Source organism: Monodelphis domestica, chromosome 2 (genome assembly GCF_027887165.1).
Source record: "Monodelphis domestica isolate mMonDom1 chromosome 2, mMonDom1.pri, whole genome shotgun sequence".
NCBI classification, from domain to species: domain Eukaryota; kingdom Metazoa; phylum Chordata; class Mammalia; order Didelphimorphia; family Didelphidae; genus Monodelphis; species Monodelphis domestica.
In genome coordinates this window covers 533,379,677-533,388,643 of record NC_077228.1, presented here as the reverse complement: position 1 = coordinate 533,388,643, position 8,967 = coordinate 533,379,677, and positions in this window count along the sequence as shown.

Below are 8,967 nucleotides of genomic sequence, written 5' to 3'. Positions count from 1 at the left end.
TTCTAATCTATCCCTGCAGATTGTTCAAGGCCATTGCATTTACACTAATGGAGAAGTCCATTACATTAGATTGTGCCACAGTGTATCACTCTGTGTACAATGTTCTCCTGCTTCTGCTCCTCTCACTCTGCATCACTCCCTGGAGTGTTCCAGTCCCCATGGAATCCCTCCACTTTATTATTCCTTTGAGCACAATAGGATTCCATCACCAACATATACCACAATTTGTTCAGCCATTCTGTGACCGCGAAAATATGGTTTCAAGACTGTGAATTGGCAAAACTTCAAAAATAATTTTTAGTGTCTTGATTTTATATTGAAAATAAGTAGTCGCCATGGGAAAAATTTCCAAATATGAAATACCCAAGTCAGCTGGGTTTTATGGAGATTTTAATTACTACGAATGAAGGAATTGAGGGAAGGGAGAGAGACAGAGTAAGAGGAAATAGTAGGAAAAGTCTAGGCCTTTTTAAGGCCTTTCTTTTTTTTTAATTTTTAAACATTATTTTATTTGGTCATTTTCATACATTATTCACTGGAGACAAAGATCATTTTATTTTCCTCCCCCTCGCCCCCCGCCTTTCCCTCTCCCATAGCTGACGCGTGATTCCACTGGTTATCACATGTGTTCTTGACTGGAACCAATTTCCCTGTTGTTGGAATTTGCATTAGAGTGTTCATTTAGAGTCTCTTCTCAGTCTTATCTCCTCCAACCCTATAGTCAAGCAGTTGCTTTTCATCAGTGTTTTTACTCCCACAGTTTATCCTCTGTTTATGGGTAGTATTTTTTAGATCCCTGCAGATTGTTCAGGGACATTGCATTGATACTAATGGAGAAGTCCATCACCTTCGATTGTACCACAATGTATCAGTCTCTGTGTACAATGTTTTCCTGGTTCTGCTCCTTTAGCTCTGCATCATTTCCTTGAGGTTGTTCCAGTCTCCATGGAATTCCTCCACTTTATTATTCCTTTTAGCACAATAGTATTCCATCACCAACATATACCACAATTTGTTCAGCCATTCCCCAATTGATGGGCATCCCCTCGTTTTCCAATTTTTGGCCACCACAAAGAGCGCAGTTATGAATATTTTTGTACAAGTCTTTTTGTACATTATCTCTTTGGGGTACAGACCCAGCAGTGCTATGACTGGATCAAAGGGCAGACATTCTTTTTTTTTGTTTGTTTGTTTTTGTTTTTTTAACATTATTTTATTTGGTCGTTTTCATACATTATTCACTGGAGACAAAGATCGTTTCCTTTTCCTCCCCTCCCCTTCCCCCCCCCCCCCCGCCTTTCCCTCTCCCATAGCCAATGCATGATTCCACTGGTTATCACATGTGTTCTTGACTCGAACCCATTTCCCTGTTGTTGGAATTTGCATTATAGTGTTCATTTAGAGTCTCTCCTCAGTCTTATCTCCTCCAACCCTGTAGTCAAGCAGTTGCTTTTCATTGGTGTTTTTACTCCCACAGTTTTTATCCTCTGCTTGTGGGTAGTATTTTTTTTTTTAGATCCCTGCAGATTGTTCAGGGAAATTGTATTGATACTAATGGAGAAGTCCATCACCTTCGATTGTACCACAATGTATCAGTCTCTGTGTATAATGTTTTCCTGGTTCTGCTCCTTTCGCTCTGCATCACTTCCTGGAGGTTGTTCCAGTCTCCATGGAATTCCTCCACTTTATTATTCCTTTTAGTACAATAGTATTCCATCACCAACATATACCACAATTTGTTAAGCCATTCCCCAATTGAAGGGCATCCCCTCATTTTCCAATTTTTGGCCACCACAAAGAGCGCAGCTATGAATATTATTGTACAAGTCTTTTTGTCCATTATCTCTTTGGGGTACAAGCCCAGCAGTGCTATGGCTGGATCAAAGGGCAGACAGCCTTTTATAGCCCTTTGGACATAGTTACAAATTGCCCTCCAGAATGGTTGGATCAATTCACAACTCCACCAGCAATGAATTAATGTCCCCACTTTGCCACATCCCCTCCAGCATTCATTAGTTTGCATAGCTGTCATGTTAGCCAATCTGCTAGGTGTGAGGTGATACCTCAGAGTTGTTTTGATTTGCATCTCTCTGATTATAAGAGATGTAGAGCACTTTTTCATGTGCTTATTAATAGTTTTGATTTCTTTGGCTGCGAACTGCCTGTTCATGTCCCTTACCCATTTGTCAATTGGAGAATGGCTTGATTTTTTGTACAATTGATTTAGTTCTTTATAAATTTGAGTAATTAAACCTCTGTCAGAGGTTTTTATGAAGATTGTTTCCCAATTTGTTGCTACCCTTCTGATTTTGGTTACATTGGTTTTGTTTGTACAAAAACTTTTTAATTTGATGTAATCCAGATTATTTATTTTGCATTTTGTAACTCTTTCTAATTCTTGCTTGTTTTTGAAGTATTTCCCTTCCCAAAGGTCTGACATGTATACTATTCTGTGTTCGCCTAATTTTCTTATAGTTTCCTTCTTTATGTTCAAGTCATTCACCCATTTTGAATTTATCTTGGTGTAGGGTGTGAGGTGTTGATCTAAGCCTAATCTTTCCCACACTGTCCTCCAATTTTCCCAGCAGTTTTTATGAAATAGTGGATTTTTGTCCCAAAAGCTGGGATCTTTGGGTTTGTCATATACTGTCTTGCTGAGGTTGCTTGCCCCCAGTCTATTCCACTGATGCTCCTTTCTGTCTCTTAGCCAGTACCAAATTGTTTTGATGACCGCTGCTTTGTAATATAGTCTGAGATCTGGGACTGCAAGACCCCCTTCCTTTGTATTTTTTTTTCATTATTTCCCTGGATATCCTTGATCTTTTGTTCTTCCAAATGAACTTTGTTATGTTTTTTTCTAAATCAGTAAAAAAATTTTTTGGAAGTTCCACTAAATAGATAGATGAATTTGGGTAGGATGGTCATTTTTATTATATTGGCTCGTCCTACACATGAGCAGTTAATGTTCTTCCAATTGTTCAAGTCTAGTTTTAGTTGTGTGGAAAGTGTTTTGTAATTGTGTTCATATAGATCCTGTGTTTGTCTTGGGAGATAGATTCCTAAGTATTTTATTTTGTCCAAGGTAATTTTGAATGGGATTTCTCTTTCTAGTTCTTGCGGCTGAGCTGTGTTGGAATTATATAGAAATGCTGATGACTTATGTGGGTTTATTTTGTATCCTGCAACTTTGCTAAAGTTGTTGATTATTTCGATTAGCTTTTTGGTTGAATCTCTAGGATTCTTTAAGTAGACCATCATGTCATCTGCAAAGAGCGATAATTTGGTCTCCTCCTTGGCTATTTTAATGCCTTCAATTTCTTTTTTCTTCTCTAATTGCTACTGCTAGTGTTTCTAATACAATGTCAAATAATAGAGGTGATAATGGGCATCCTTGTTTCACTCCTGATCTTAATGGGAATGGATTTAGTTTATCCCCATTGCAGATGATATTAGCTGATGGTTTTAGATATATACTGTTTATTATTTTTAGGAATGACCCTTCTATTCCTATGCTTTCTAGTGTTTTTAGTAGGAATGGGTGTTGTATTTTATCAAATGCTTTTTCTGCGTCTATTGAGATAATCATGTGGTTCTTGTTGGTTTGCTTGTTGATGTGGTCAATTATGTGGATAGTTTTCTTAATGTTGAACCAGCCCTGCATCCCTGGTATAAATCCTACTTGATCATGGTGGATGACCCTTCTGATCACTTGCTGGAGTCTTTTTGCTAGTATCCTATTTAAGATTTTTGCATCTATATTCATTAGGGAGATTGGTCTATAATTTTCTTTCTCTGTTTTTGGCCTGCCTGGCTTTGGAATTAGTACCATGTTTGTGCCATGAAAGGAGTTTGGTAGAACTCCCTCTTTGTTTATTATGTCAAATAGTTTGTATAGTATTGGGATTAACTGTTCTCTGGATGTTTGATAGAATTCACTGGTGAATCCATCAGGCCCTGGGGATTTTTTCTTAGGAAGTTCTTTGATGGCCTGTTGGATTTCTTTTTCTGATATGGGATTATTTAAGAAAACTATTTCTTCTTCTGTTAGTCTAGGCAATTTATATTTTTGTAAATATTCATCCATATCACCTAAGTTGGTATATTTATTGCCATATAGTTGGGCAAAGTAGTTTTTGATGATTGCCTTAATTTCCTCTTCATTGGAGGTGAGATCCCCCTTTTCATCCTTGATGCTGTTAATTTGCCTTTCTTCTTTCCTTTTTTTAATTAAATTAACCAGTACTTTGTCTATTTTGTCTGTTTTTTCAAAGTACCAACTTCTAGTCTTGTTTATTAGCTCAATAGTTCTGTCACTTTCGATTTTATTAATTTCTCCCTTAATTTTTAGGATCTCTAGTATGGTTTTCTTCTGGGGTTTTTTAATTTGTTCATTCTCAAGTTTTTTGATTTGCATTTCCAATTCCTTGATCTCTGTCCTCCCTAATTTGTTAATATATGCACTCAGCGATATGAATTTTCCTCTAAGTACTGCCTTGGCTGCATCCCATAAAGTTTGAAAGGATGTTTCGCCATTGTCATTTTCTTCAACGAAATTGTTAATTGTTTGTATGATTTCTTCTCTATCCGATTTTGGAGTATCATGTTATTTAATTTCCAATTAATTTTTGATTTGGGTCTCCATGTACCCTTGCCGATCAATATTTTTATTGCCTTGTGATCTGAAAAGGCTGCTGTTATTATTTCTGCTTTTCTGCATTTGAGTGCCATGTTTCTATGACCTAGTGTATGATCTCTTTTTGTGAATGTGCCATGTGGTGCTGAAAAGAAGGTGTATTCTTTTTTGTCCCTATTTATTTTTCTCCATCTGTCTATTAACTCTAATTTTTCTAAGATTTCATTCACCTCTTTTACCTCTTTCTTGTTTATTTTTTGATTTGATTTATCTAAATTTGATGTAGTGGTTGGTTCAAGTCTCCCACTAATGTGGTTTTACTGTCTATTTCCTCCTTCAATTCTCCTAGTTTCTCTATTAAAAATTTGGATGCTATACCATTTGGTGCATACATGTTGATTAGTGATATTTCCTCATTGTCTATACTCCCTTTTAGCAGAATATATTTACCTTCCCTATCCCTTTTGATCAGGTTTATTTGTGCTTTGGCTTTGTCAGATATCATGATTGCAACTCCTGCCTTCTTTCTATCAGTTGAGGCCCAAAAGGTCTTACTCCAACCTTTAATTTTATTCTTGTGAGTGTCAACCCATCTCATATGTGTTTCTTGAAGACAACATATGGTAGGGTTTTGGGTTCTAATCCAATCTGCTATTGTCTACGTTTTATGGGTGAGTTCATCCCATTCGTGTTCAAAGTTATGATTGTCATTTGTGGATTCACTGGCATTTCGATACCTTCCCCTAATTCTGACCTTTCTTCTTTAGCTTTCTCCTTTTGAACCAGTGATTTACTTTAGGTCAGTCCCCCTAGTCCCCACCCTTGAGATGCTTCCCTGTCTAGCCCCTCCCTTTTTATGCTCCCTTCCCCTCCCCCCTCTCCTTCCCTCCCTTTTTATACTCCATCCTCCCTTCCCCTCCTTAATTTTCCTTTCTTTCTTGCCCTAATGGATAAGATAGAATTCAGGATCCCAGTGGATCTTGATGTTCTTCCCTCTCAGATTTGCTTTCACTGAGAGTAAGGTTTAAGTAATTCCACTTCATGCTCTCATCCTCTCCTTCTCATATGAGAGTTTTCCCCTCCCCTTCCCATGTGTATCTTTATATGGGAAAGATTATTCTATTGAGTCCCCCCCTGTTTCTTGAAGTTAATCTTAGTATTATCGACGGTTCCCCCCTCCCTTTTCCTTTTTTTGCCCCCACTTTCCCCAAATCATCTTAATGCTCCAATGTTTCCCTATGCATGTTTCTTCTAACTACTCTTATGATGCTACAATTTATGAGAGTTACACAAAACATTTTCCCCACATATTAATATATATAATTTGATGTAAATGTAGTCCTTATAGAAGAGAGTTTGACTTAATGAAAAAGATAAGATTTATCTCCTTTTCCCTTTCTTTCATATTTACCTTTTCATGTTTCTCTTGCTTTCTGTGCTTGGATATCGAACTTTCCACAGAGCTCTGGTCTTTTCTTAGCAAATGCTTGGAAATCTTCTATTTTGTTGAATGCCTATACTTTCCCCTAGAAGTATATAGTCAGTTTTGCTGGGTAGTTGATTCTTGGTTGGAGACCCAGCTCTCTTGCCTTTCTAAATATCGTGTTCCATGCTTTGCGATCTCTTAGTGTGTTAGCCGCTAAGTCGTGTGTGATCCTTATGGGAGCCGCCTTATATCTGAAGCTCCTCTTCTTGGCTTCTTGTAGGATTTTCTCCTTTTCTTCGAAGCTCTTGAATTTGGCAATTACATTCCTAGGGGTTGTCTTTTGGGGATTTAGTATAGAAGGTGTTCTATGAATCCTTTCTATTTCTATTTTGCCCCCTTGCTCCAGAACGTGGGGGCAATTTTCTTTTATAATCTCCTGTAGAATAATATCGAGTTTATTGTTTATCTCTGGTTTTTCTGGGAGACCGATAATTCGGAGGTTTTCTCTTCTCCCTCTGTTTTCCAGATCTGTGACCTTCTCAGTGAGATATTTTATGTTTTCTTCTAATTCATTAATTTTTTGGTTTTGCTTTATTGATTCTTGCTGTTTTATCATCTCGCTTTCTTCGAGTTGCTTAATTCTGGTCGTTAGGGACTAGTTTTGCTTTTCAGCCTTGTCTACCCTTCTATTGGATGCTTCGAGTTCTTTTTCCAATTGAGCAGTCTTATCTGTTAGACTGCTGATCTCTTTCTCCCATTTTTCTTTCCAGGTTTCCATCTTTTGGCTAAGTTCCAGTTTGAGATCTTCCAGAGCTTGTTGATAGTTTCCATTTTAGGAGGCATGTTCTGATTTTTTTTTTGATTTCCTCCTCATTCTCCTCTTTTCCTTGGGTACTTCGACCATAAAAGTTTTCAATAGTCACTTTTTTCCCTTTCTTCCTGGAGGCTTGATTTTGGGCCATGTGAGCCATTCCTTTGGTGGTTTTATTCCCTTTTCCTTTTTGGTCTGGGGTCTGGGTTATATGGGCGGTTTTTCTGTGAATTTAGGTTGCTTCAGACTAGTTCTTCCCAGCCTCTGAGGTTTCTTAGAGAGCTGGGTCCCTGATCACAGCCACACTGCCCAGGTGTTCAGCTCCGCCCAGATAATCAACGCATGGTCCGACCCTCGTGTTTAGCTCCGCGGAGGTGTTCAGCTCAGCCTCCCCAAGTACAGCTCCGCTGACCCCTGTAATCAGCGCCAGATTCTCCAGTGAAACCTCACTGAGACGTTTTTTCCTGGCAGTCCCCGGATCCCAAGGACCCTGGAGTGACCCCCCCCCCAGACAGAGACGTTCCCCACTCACTCACTGTCCCGGTGAGCGCTCAGGTAGCTCACTCTGGTTTGGTGGGGGAGGTGGGGTGGGGGAAGCGAGGCTCAGTTTACTTTTCTGTGCAAGCTTTTCCTCCTTATTATAGTGTGGAAATGTTCAAGCCCCAAGTACCTTCGCCTCTGTGGAGTACTGGGAGTACTGGGGTGTCCTTCTGTTCCTCCAAAGGTGATTTTTATGCTCCTTTGATGTAATCTATTTCGTTCGGTGCTGGGGAGAGGAAGAGTGTGGCGTCTAGATTGCAGCCATGATTACCCGGAAGTAAGGCCTTTCTTTTTAAGGGAGAAACTAAGTCTTTAATCACTCACCACAAGATTTTGTCCCAAGCAAAACTCCAATTCTTCACTGAAATCCTCAACTCTGGAACTGAGTTCAGAGACCCAGCTCTGACTTCTGACCTCCAATTCAGCTTTCATAGTTGAATTTACCTTCAGAGTCCTCAAGCTCCTTCCTTTTAAAGAAAATTTTCTCTTGTGTCACCTCCCCTAAATTTTCACATCTACCCATCACAGTAGACACTTTTCCTAGAACTCCCTATTCTTAGTTTTCACTACTCTTTAGTTCTCACCTTCTCTGGGGAGATTATATCTTCTGAGTACTTCACACCTCTTTGCTAAGCTTGCCCCTTGTAAGTTGCTTGACCTTTTAGTGATTAATTTGACCTTCATAGTGTCAACATGGAAATCTAGAGATCCCCAGTTTATTTAGTTTGATTGTTGAAACCCCAGGTTTTGACCTCCTCACATGAGAGGTTTCCCCCTGAGGGAAGGTCCCTCTTCACCAGACAATGGACTTCCTGGTAGTTTGGGTGGGACCAGCTAATCCCACTCAATATTAAGCATCCCTTTTGTCCCAATGGTTTCTTCCCCTAGGCTAAGGTCCATTACCAAGGTAGCCCAGCCCTGGGTTTGGTCTTTCCCTTTTGTGTCCACTGTAGGGCATCAGCCCCTCACTGTTATTCCTGTCTATGGAACTCCTCATTTTCCTTTCTTACCATTGTAAAGTCAATAAACTGTCTCTCTAATCCTAAACTCCCCAGGTCATCTAGAGTTGTATATAGGTTCCTTAAGTTCTTTTGTTCCTCAGAGTCCATCCTGAGTCGGTGGCACTCCCAGGGGCTAGTGACCAGGGCATCTTGACTCTGTATAGTCTTGGGAACCAGCTCTGTTGTCCCATTAGTAGCACTAACCCCTTTTCCCTTGATTAAAGAGTGATTTTGACTATTTAATAGTTCTGTGTTTTTTCTAATTGACAATAGGTACTTAGCACCCTTTTTGTATTAGATCTAAAAATAGAACTAGCTTAAGGTTCTGGCTTCACTTTAAGTAAGAATTAAATACTTTTTCATTGTTTAGTAAGGAGTTTTACAATGTTATCTTCCCCTAAAATATGCCTAAGTATGGGTGGAGTAACGTAAAATTCCCAATATATTCCTGATCAAGTACCTCCATTGTTTAAATGGAGAATAGCCTTAACCAAATGTTCCAAGGTAAAGTCTGAGAAATTTTAAGATTCACAATTCCCCAATTGAAGAGCATCCC